Here is a 10,214-nt window from a genome sequence, read left to right as displayed (position 1 = left end):
ACTGTCCAAATATTTCTGGACCTAACTGTATGTCTGTCTGTCTCTCTCTATCCGTCTCTTTCCCTGTCTGTCTCTGTCTACCTCTGTCTCTTTGACTGTCTGTCTCTGTCTCTCTGTCACTTTCCCTTTCCCTGTCTGCCTCTTACTCTGTCTGTGCCTATGTCTGTCTGTCTCTTTCTGTTTCTCTAACGACATCTTATTACCTCACACATAAGCTTGTTATACTATGAATGTGTTAAGTTCCTATAGCAACCACTCACAGCTCCTATTAATAACCTATAGCTTGTAGCTCCATTGACTTTAATGGAGGCAGGTTTGTTGGAGAGTAACTGTAAAGCGCGGGCTTAAATTTTCCTGTCAAAATATAGTCTATGACGTTCCCGGAGTCACATGGAGTGTCTGTGGAAAATGTTGTGATTGTAAATGCGACGGTGCGGATTCCTTTAGCGGACATACACACATACATACACACATACATGCATACACTCAGCTTTATATATTAGATAAAGTCAGGTACAAGACTGTAAAATATTACAAAGAAGTTTTAGTAGCAAAAAAGATGAATGTTCTTTGGAAATATAACATAAGGATATAAAAAGAAGTGAAGACTCAATTATTGTTTTGTCATTAGAACTAGTAAAACCGCGTGTGGAGGAGATTGTTGCTACAGAAGAGACTCCAGATCCCGAGGATATTCCAATAGTGGAAGAACCAGACGGTGTTACAGAACAATGTCATAAGGCAGCTAAAGGTGGAAAACAGCTATAGCCTGCAATGTGTGCATCTGGACTTGGGAGCTCATCAGCTCTCATTACGTATCTGTTTGGCTAAATACTATTTCTGCAGAAAATAACGATTCTACATCTCATCGTGCTGTTCCCTGATTCCTCAATAAATGTGTAAACAAACTGACATCTATATGGTATTTATCACTGTCCAATCTGTGCTGGTTCTGTCATGTAGTGTTACAATTAAGAAAGAGAATGAGAACATTCAGTTGAATGGAGATCTTTCCAGGAGGAATAACAGAGGAGATACAGAATTAGGGTACGCTCACACTGGCGTATAATACAGCTTTTAAGAGGTGAATGAAACTCTGCCCACAGACCAGTCACTCAGGGAGACTGGGTCCTATGTTGGTGATGCCGGGTCAACTTCCAATTCCAAAAGTTAGCATGACCTCACCGGACACCAGATATCACAGCAGCCCAGGTCACTTGATGGGGATGAGCGGACAGCAATAGCGCCACTCATAGGCTGAATTGGAAAAAGAAGGTATTCAGAAAAAAACCTTCTTTCCCTCCATTACATCAATGTGGCCATTATGCTATGTAGTGGACCACCTCTAAAAAAAAAAGTCTCAAAATTGTTATTTCATGGGGAATGTAAGTACTGACTAAAGCAGACATGTCATGAAAACCGTTTCCCCTTACCAAATGAGTCAATGTTCTGTTTACTGTAAGCTGGAATACTCTCCCAGGATGACGGCTATAGTAGTTGTCTGGAATATCAGAACATGTGCTATCTCTCTGCCTCGTCCTTGCCTGGAAAATGTTATTTAAAATGAAATTGTCTTTCATTACTCACTTCCCGATCCTTGTGATTGGCTTCTTTCTATTTTTCCTCTAAGTAACTATAACCCCCCCCAAAAAAAGCTACTGCTACGCGTTATAAAAATGATTGAGGTTTATTCATAGTATCAAATTACTACAGCTGAAGTAACTAATGGAAGTTAAAAGGGCTATTTACTTTCTTAGTCTGCTTTCACACTGCATTTTGACCTACGTCCAGTGGTCCCATCGGGGCTTCCGCCCAAACTACCCCCTCCCTCTAAAACGGGCTTCAGATGTATGTGCCGATGGGGCCATTGACTATAATGGTGCAGACGGAGTGACCGGGTGCTCTGTCATGCACCATTTTCGGGTGTATACGCTTTCTGAAGGCGGGCACCCAGACGTAGTCTACTAAGTTTGGATGTCTGCCTCCAGAAAGAGTGTAAGCCTGAAAATGGTGTATGACAGAGCAGACAGTGACTCCATCTACACCATTATCGTCAATGGTCCCATCGGTGCATGCATCCAAAACCCATTTTCGTTTGTCTGGAATCCTCGACGGGACCATTGAGCGTAGGTTAGAACGCAGTGAGAAATGGGCCTTATTTTAATATACTAAGGACATGACTTTGTGGCACATTCTTATATGTCAGTAACACAGGTTCTACTTCCTCACAGACTGAACATATCTACTGTACACAAAATGGCTACTGGTGGAGGAGCATGTGACCTGCCCAATAACCTCCACCCAATTGGAAACAGTTTTCCCATGTGCAGTGTTTTTCTATTGATGGAGCCTGATGGACAGGTCTGGTCACATGCTCCTCCATCAGCGGGTATTTTGAGAACAGATTTATCTGTGCAGTCTGTGAGGTAAGATGCATTAACAAGCGGCAGTAATTCACAAAGGAAGAGATCTTGAATTATTTATGCATTAGTAAGTGTCACAAACTATGTCCCCAACATCTTCTATAAAAATATATAAATAATAATCAGACTGCCTTTAAGCAGGGACTCTCGGCTTACCTGTGACACAACATTCCTGTTGGATTTTCGGGAGGGGGGTCAGGGGTCGGGGCGGGCACTTTGGCGACACCGGGGGCTTTGCCAGGAAGTGAGGTCAACAGGAAACCTCTTGACCTCACTTCCAGGTAAATGCCTGCGTTCTGGCGTGCCGACAAAGCCTGCGGACCGCAACAAAAAAGCAGGTCCATGCGGTGTAGCTGCGTTCTGACCCCACATCATTGATTTCAATGGGGGAGAGAACGCAGCCACACCGCACAAAAGAAGTGACATGCTGCTTTTCTTTCCGCACCGATTTTTGGCATCCAAAACGCTGCGGAAAGAAACGCAGCGTGTGCACTGATTTTTCAGCTTTCCCATACACTTTGCTGGGAAAGCTGAACGCATGCAATTTGCCACTGAAACGCTGCGGTTCAAAATGCAGCGTTTCCGCGGTAAAAAACGCAACGTGTGCACACAGCCTAAGTAAGTATTTGTACACCTATTGAGATAACAATGCTGGAGTAGTTTTTAATTGATCTCCACTTTATGCTATTTCTCTGCCATTCCTTTTGGAAATGTATGAATAAATTGACAACTGGGCAGTACCTCTGCCCTCTTTGACTGCTGTCTGGTCCTCTTCTTTCCGCTATCGAGCGTCACAACTCCGGCTTCTTCTCTATGTACTAAGACTCTTGACTGCGTCCAGGCCGGAGCCCACTGTGCATCATAGGCTGCTTTCACACATCCGTTTTTTGCTGAGCGGCACAATACGGCGCTTTGCAGAAAAAACACAACCGTTTTTTGTTTTCCGCCGTTGCGTTTTTTTCTGCATAGACTTGCACTAGCGCCGTATTGTGCCGCATGGCCTTGCGTTGCGTCCGGTTTTTGCACTTTTTTTTGTGCATGTGAAAAACCGCATTGCGCCAGATCTGGTGCGATGCGGCGTGATTAACAATGCAAGCCTATGGACGCCGGATGCGCATGCTCAGTATCAAGCCGCATCCATCAAAAACAAACAGGCCTCATGGAAAAACGTATGGACCGGATCCGTTTTTTTCGCCGCATCCGTTGCATAGGTTTTTGAGCCGGATTGTGCCTGATGCAAAAAAACTTGTGTGAAAGCAGCCTTAAGGGTGCGTTATCATTGAAAGTTTATATGACGTGCAATAAGCTCTGGCCTGGACGCAGGACACATGCCATTTTTCCAAGACTTATGGCCATGGCCAGGAGCCAAAATTCCCATTGACGTTCCAACCATTTGACCTGTAGTAACCTCAAAAGCCTGGACATGGCAAGAAGTCCCAGTATATAGTGCGGAGGCCAAAGATGCGTCACACAGCGGTGGAAACAGGGCACCGGATGGCTCTGTTCCAACTTACATATCTGGGTTACAAACAAACCTACAGAGAGTATCTAGTTGGTAACCTGGGGACTGCAGTTAGTATATTAATATTCCATTAGTTCTTCCAGAGCCATTCATGTCCAATCACTGCATCTAGTATTGTGCCTCATTCACGTTGTTATGAAAAGAGCTAAGCTGCAATATCGGATACAGCCAACTAACAATAGTGGCGCTGTTTCTAGAAACTAAATGATTACTTTGTTTTGGCATAGATGTGCGTTTATTGTTACTGTAGTGATTTTTTTAACCCAGGTTCGACAGAATTGTGGTTCATATTTATGGTCTCTCAAACTTTGTATCCCTGGTTTGAAATTCTGTACAACCCCTATAACATTAAAAAAGACACGGAATTTAGGATGTTGTTTGCACAGTTAACTTGTAAGAAATGTCTGATTGTATTAACTTTTTTTACACTGTTCAATAAACCAAACTTGGTCTGAGTTTGCTTGTATTTCTCCTGTAGTAGAAACAGGATTTACCTGCAGTATTAATCCCATAATCCTATTATGTCCAATTACCAGTCTGGATCCAGCTACAGAATGCAGCTCAAATGTAAGAGGTCTTCAGGCCCTGGTGATTATAGCAGTGGAGGCTGCGTAGGGATGCAAGATGTTCTGCAGATATGTAGAGGTGTCGCGGGTGGGGAGGAGGGTGTCAGCACTGCACTCACCCCTCTGCTCGGGTCCGGCTGCTGCTGCTCAGTGGTGGCTCGAGTGGTGGGCCGGATCCCGGGGGGGGTCTCGAGCGGTTTTATTTTCTGTAAATATATAAAAGTAAAACGGTAACATATATACATTTTTATTACTTCTTCCCATAACGGGAGGCACTTTACTTAAACGTTGCAAAACGGTTCACGGTCACGGTTTCCGCTCTCTCCCACCCAAGCAACCTGGCCCTGATGCTGCCCCTAAAACCCAGGCAGCACCCCTTGTCCCCAAGTCCAGGAACGGCTCCAGATTGGTCAACGGAACCGGTACTTCGCTGCCGTTGCGGCCGGGCGGACTGCCGGAGCCGTCGTCATCTCCGTCGCGGCCGGGCGGACTGCCGGGGCCGATGGCAGGGCGGTGGCAAAGGTGAGGCCTGGGGACCCCAGGTCTGGGTCCTCCCCCACAGACGCTGCGGGCTCCGCTACAGGTAACAAGGGTAACGGGTCGGTGCATCACTGTGGCGGCCTCTTCCAGGAACCAAATGTTGGCAGAGTCCTGGCGTCCCTGCTTCCACAGCCGCGGTTCACATGCGGCCGGACGCCATCCCGTCCCCCTTAGCTTCTTTTTAGCACTTCCTTCTTCAGGGGGCGGGGCTCCACTTTCGCGCCTTTCCTGCTCGGGGAAGACGCTTGAGCGGGAAATTTTCGCGCCCAAGATGGCGGTTTTACAAATTTTTCGGCCGGACACCTCCGGCGGTCACAAGGCGCACCTCTACCCAACGGCAGAGCGGTAGGATCCTGTTCGTGACGCCAAGTTGTCGCGGGCGGGGAGGAGGGTGTCAGCACTGCGCTCACCCCTCTGCTCGGGTCCGGCTGCTGCTGCTCAGTGGTGGCTCGAGCGGTGGGCCGGATCCCGGGGGGGTCTCGAGCGGCGCTCCTCGCCCGTGAGTGAAAGGGGATTGGGTTTTGGGATAAAGTATATTGTCCGTGACGCCACCCACGGTTGTGGTGATCTGTTAGCACCACCGCTGCTCTGGATGGGGATCCCGGGAAGGATGGTATGTGTGACACCGCAGGAACAAGGAACATCATCATACCTTCGGCCGCCCGCAATGAGGAAGGAAGGAGGTGCGCGGGATGTTCGGCCCACTCATCTACGCCCCTCCGCTTCTATTGGGCGGCTGCTTAGTGACGCTGCTGTGACGCCAAACAAACCGCCCCCTTAGAAAGGAGGCGGTTCACCGGCCACAGCGACGTCGCTAGGCAGGTAAGTATGTGTGACGGGTCCTAGCGATGTTGTGCGCCACGGGCAGCGATTTGCCCGTTACGCACAACCGACGGGGGCGGATGCTTTCACCAGCGACATCGATAGCGATGTCACTGTGTGTAAAGCAGCCTTAAGAAGCAAGAAAAACATTGTATGCAAACCAAAATGGTATCAATAAAATAATGATCTCATTCTGCAGAAAATAAGCTCTGACCCAGCTCTATGGACTAAAAGAATAAAAATGTTACAGGTCTCAGAACATTTATTTTGTATAAATTTCTCATTTTTTTTAAAAAATGAAAATAATAATAAAACATCTATACAAGTGTGGTATTCCTGTAATCAGACTGATTTGGAAAATCATATTGCCAGGTCATTTACACCATACCATGAATGCTATAATAACAAAACCTAAAAAATAGTGGTGGAATTGCATTAATATTTCAGCATTCCACCAACCTTGGAATTTTTTCCCATTTATCCAGTAAATTGTTTGGTAAAAGAATTGTGTCATTCAAAAATATAACTCGTCCTACAAAACACAGGGGCTCGTATGGTAAATTTCTGAGAATAAAAAAAGTTATGACTCTTGGAAAAGGAGGAGGAAAAAATGAACACAAAAAAAAAATCAAATGAATGATGTTAAAGGTATTCTCGACTATCAGGCTAAGGAGCAGCATCATAAACAAGAAAAAGAACAAGACCGGTCACTCAGTCTGCCAGGTTTACAATGGGTCATGAACCAGAAGAAAACAAGCCGGGTTTGTGTGTTTTCATACCCAGGTGTACACTGTAAACAGCACAGCAAGAAGGCTAGAATCTTAGAATTATCAGTGATCCTCTTTAAAGCACCACTCTAGCGTTTTCTTTTATTGCACCGCTGAAGTGCTGTTTTAAATTTAAGTCCCCTAACTCCTGTATTATACTCACCTTCCGGCAGCTTCACCTTCTATTGCTGTTGCTCCGCTCTGTCACCGGTGATTTGTCCCCAGCCTGTGCGCTCCAGGTTTTCATTGAGTGTGCCAAAGGTCAAAACTCTATGACAGCCTTGTTCTGGCTCTAATAGAAATGCATTGAGAGCTTGTGACGTAACTTCTATCAAAAGATAGCACCGAAGGATTGGAGCGGCATTGGTAGAAGATGAAGCCACAGGAAGGTGAGTATAGGACAGGGGGTTTACATTTAAAGCACTATACCAGAACTGAAAATAAAACACGCTGGAGTGGTGCTTTAGGGGTATGGTCACACAAGCGTATCTTTTCTCATGTGAGAGAATCGGATGGAGAACTTCATTTCTCCATCTTCTCCATTGTCTTTGTCGGCGTATAGCAGACTGCACTCTGATGACATTTGAGTGTAGTCCGATGTTTTACACGCACTCATAAACTTGAATGGGTGCACGCCATCCAATATACACTTCCAATCACAGCATGCAGCAACTTTTTTTCTCATGTCGAATCGGCATGAGATAAAAAGCACTGATTGGCACAGCTCCATAGTATAACCTTACAGTGAGTGCTATCTGATAATATATAGGATAGGATTTGTCTGAGTTATACACTAGCTATACTCTAATGTGAACGCACCCAAATGCCGGAATGCATGCAGGGGGAATGTCACGTGTGTCTCCTGTCCTGCATAGACTTGTGACAGGTTTGGTATCTGAGTCTCACATTGCCTTGGATATTAAACATTTTGTTTTCTTTTAGTGCAGTAAGGGGTAAGGACTTTTTTTTTATTGCTGGTAGTTTATATTACTTCATCTCAGGTACAACCACTTTGTGACCACTTCCATTCCCTTTAAATAGTCAAATGTCCCATCATCTGATGCCAATTATAGAAATAGAAATCATTCTGAACTGACCACTGTTGAAGGAGGAAGCCTGTTGAAGCTCTTGGAGCTGTGCTGCATGTAGGCTTGGAGTTAGGCTGCAGCAGTGAAATGGCTGCAGCCTTGGTGTTGGCCTGGCATGTGATGGCGGTAAAGGGGGGAGGGGGAGTACCCACTTAGGGATGTTAGGGAGCTCAGGATGCAGAAACATGTTAGTGTCAGGTGGTGACCCATCTCCACTCTCCTTACAGTAAGGGCCTTCCTACCCTTTACCATCCCCCGTTGTAAGTTCTGTGTTGCGCTGTATGCCACACATCCCCTTGTCTGACTGTGAGTTAAACAAGTGGTGCCAAAGTGGTTGATAAGCTGCAGGTTGAATTCTCATTTGGACAACAGTTACTTAGTTTGTCTCCCCCCCTAAACATGTACTCTTGAATTGACCAAGTATTTATCTGTCTACAATGGGGATGGCAATGAGCCACTACCAGAATCCTCTAGCGGTGGATTTACTCCAGTGACACGTACAGTGGTGTATAAAAGTGTTTGACCCCTTCCTGATTTCTTATTTGTTTGCATGCTTGTCACTTCTAAATGTTTCAGCTCAACGAACAAATTTAAATATTTGACAAAAATAACACAAGTAAACACCAAATGCAGCTTATAAATGAAGGTCTTTATTATAAAGGGGAAAAAAATCCATACCTACAGAGCCCTGTATGAAAGTGATGGTGCCCCCTCTCCCACCCCACTTAAAACATAAATTAACTGTGCTTTATCACATCTTTGGGTAGCTGAGTTCCATTTCCTTAGCCACACCTAGGCTTGAGTATTGCTACACCTATTCTTAGTCAAGAAATCACTTAAACAGGACCTGACTGACAAAGTGAAGTAGACCAAAAGATTCTCAAAAACTAGACATCATGCTGTGATCCAAAGAAATTCAGGAACAAATGAAAAAGAAGGTAATTGAGAGTTATCAGTACGTAAAAGGTTATGAAGCCATTTCTAAAGCTTTGAGACTTCGACGAAGCACAATGAGAGCCATTATCCACAAATGACGAAAACATGGAACAGTGGTGAACCTCCCAGGAGTGGCCAGCTGACCATAATTACCCAACAGTGCAGCAACGACTCATCAAAGAGGTCAAAAAAGACCACACAACAATATTCAAAAAAGCATCCCTCACTTGCCTGAGTTAAGGTCAGTGTTCATGACTCCATCATAAGAAAGAGAGTGGCCAAAATGTCCTGCATGGTAGAGTTCTTAGACAAAAACCACTGCTGAGGAAAAAGAACAGAAAAGCTTATTTCAGTTTTGCCAGAAAACATCTTGATAATCCCCAAGACTTTTGGTAGAACACTCTGTGGACTGACGAGAGAAAGGTATGTCCCATTGCATCTGGCATAGAATTAACACAGCATTTCAGAAAAGGAACATCATACCAACAGTAAAATATAGAGGTGGCAGTGTGATGGTCTGGGGCTATTTTGCTGCTTGAGGACCTGGAAGACTTGTTGTGGTAAATAGAGCATGAATTCTGCTGTCTACCAAAAAATCCTGGAGGAGAACGTCTGGCCATATGTCATATGTTCGCAACCTCAAGCTTAAGCACACTTGGGTTATGCAGCATGACAATTATCCAAAACACACCAGCAGGTCCACCTCTGAATAGCTTAAGAAAAACAAAATTAAGATTTTGGAGTGGTCCAGTTAAAGTCCTGACCTTAATCCAATTGACATGCTGTGACATGACCGTAAAAAGGTGGATTTTACTCAGAAACCCTCCAATGTGACTGAATTACAACAATTCTGCAAAGGTGAGTGGGCCAAAATCCCTTAAAGGAGTTGTCCGACATAAACTTAAAAAAAAAAAAAAAGTTAATCTGTGCTGTATTGTCATATAAAACACCCCCTACATTATTTTTTTTGTTTTCTAACTTTTGTTTCTCTTGATTTTTCACTTTATTCTCTGCAACTCTTTGTTTACATTCTGCACAACCTAACATGACATGTTTGACTGCCAAACCCACATTCACAGCTGGCACCGCCCGGCCTCACTGTGCAGCCCCGCCCTCTGCCCGACCTCTGCACACACATTCCCTGTCAGTATTCTCTTCCCCAGCACCTGATAGATAAATGAGTACTATGTAATGAAAATTATATATAGCCCCTAATGTGAGTCTATAGGACACACACACCTAGAGCTATATAATATATTATACATAATCCCCCCTCATGCAATCTCTTCTCTCCCACTGCACTGTCTCCTCTGCCCCCCAGCACTCCCCTGTCTCTCACCCCCATGAAGTCTCATCTCTGCCCCCCTGCTGTGTCACCCATGAACTCTCTTCTCTGCCCCCCACTCTGTCAGCCGTGCACGCTCTTCTCTGCCCCCCCACTCTGTCAGCCGTGCATGCTCTTCTCTGCCCCCCCACTCTGTCAGCCGTGCATGCTCTTCTCTGCCCCCCCTGCTCGCTCTCCCTTCTCACCCATGCAGCATGCTGTCTCT

Source organism: Anomaloglossus baeobatrachus, chromosome 6 (genome assembly GCF_048569485.1).
Source record: "Anomaloglossus baeobatrachus isolate aAnoBae1 chromosome 6, aAnoBae1.hap1, whole genome shotgun sequence".
Lineage (NCBI taxonomy): Eukaryota > Metazoa > Chordata > Amphibia > Anura > Aromobatidae > Anomaloglossus > Anomaloglossus baeobatrachus.
Note: the sequence above shows the minus strand (reverse complement) of the source record.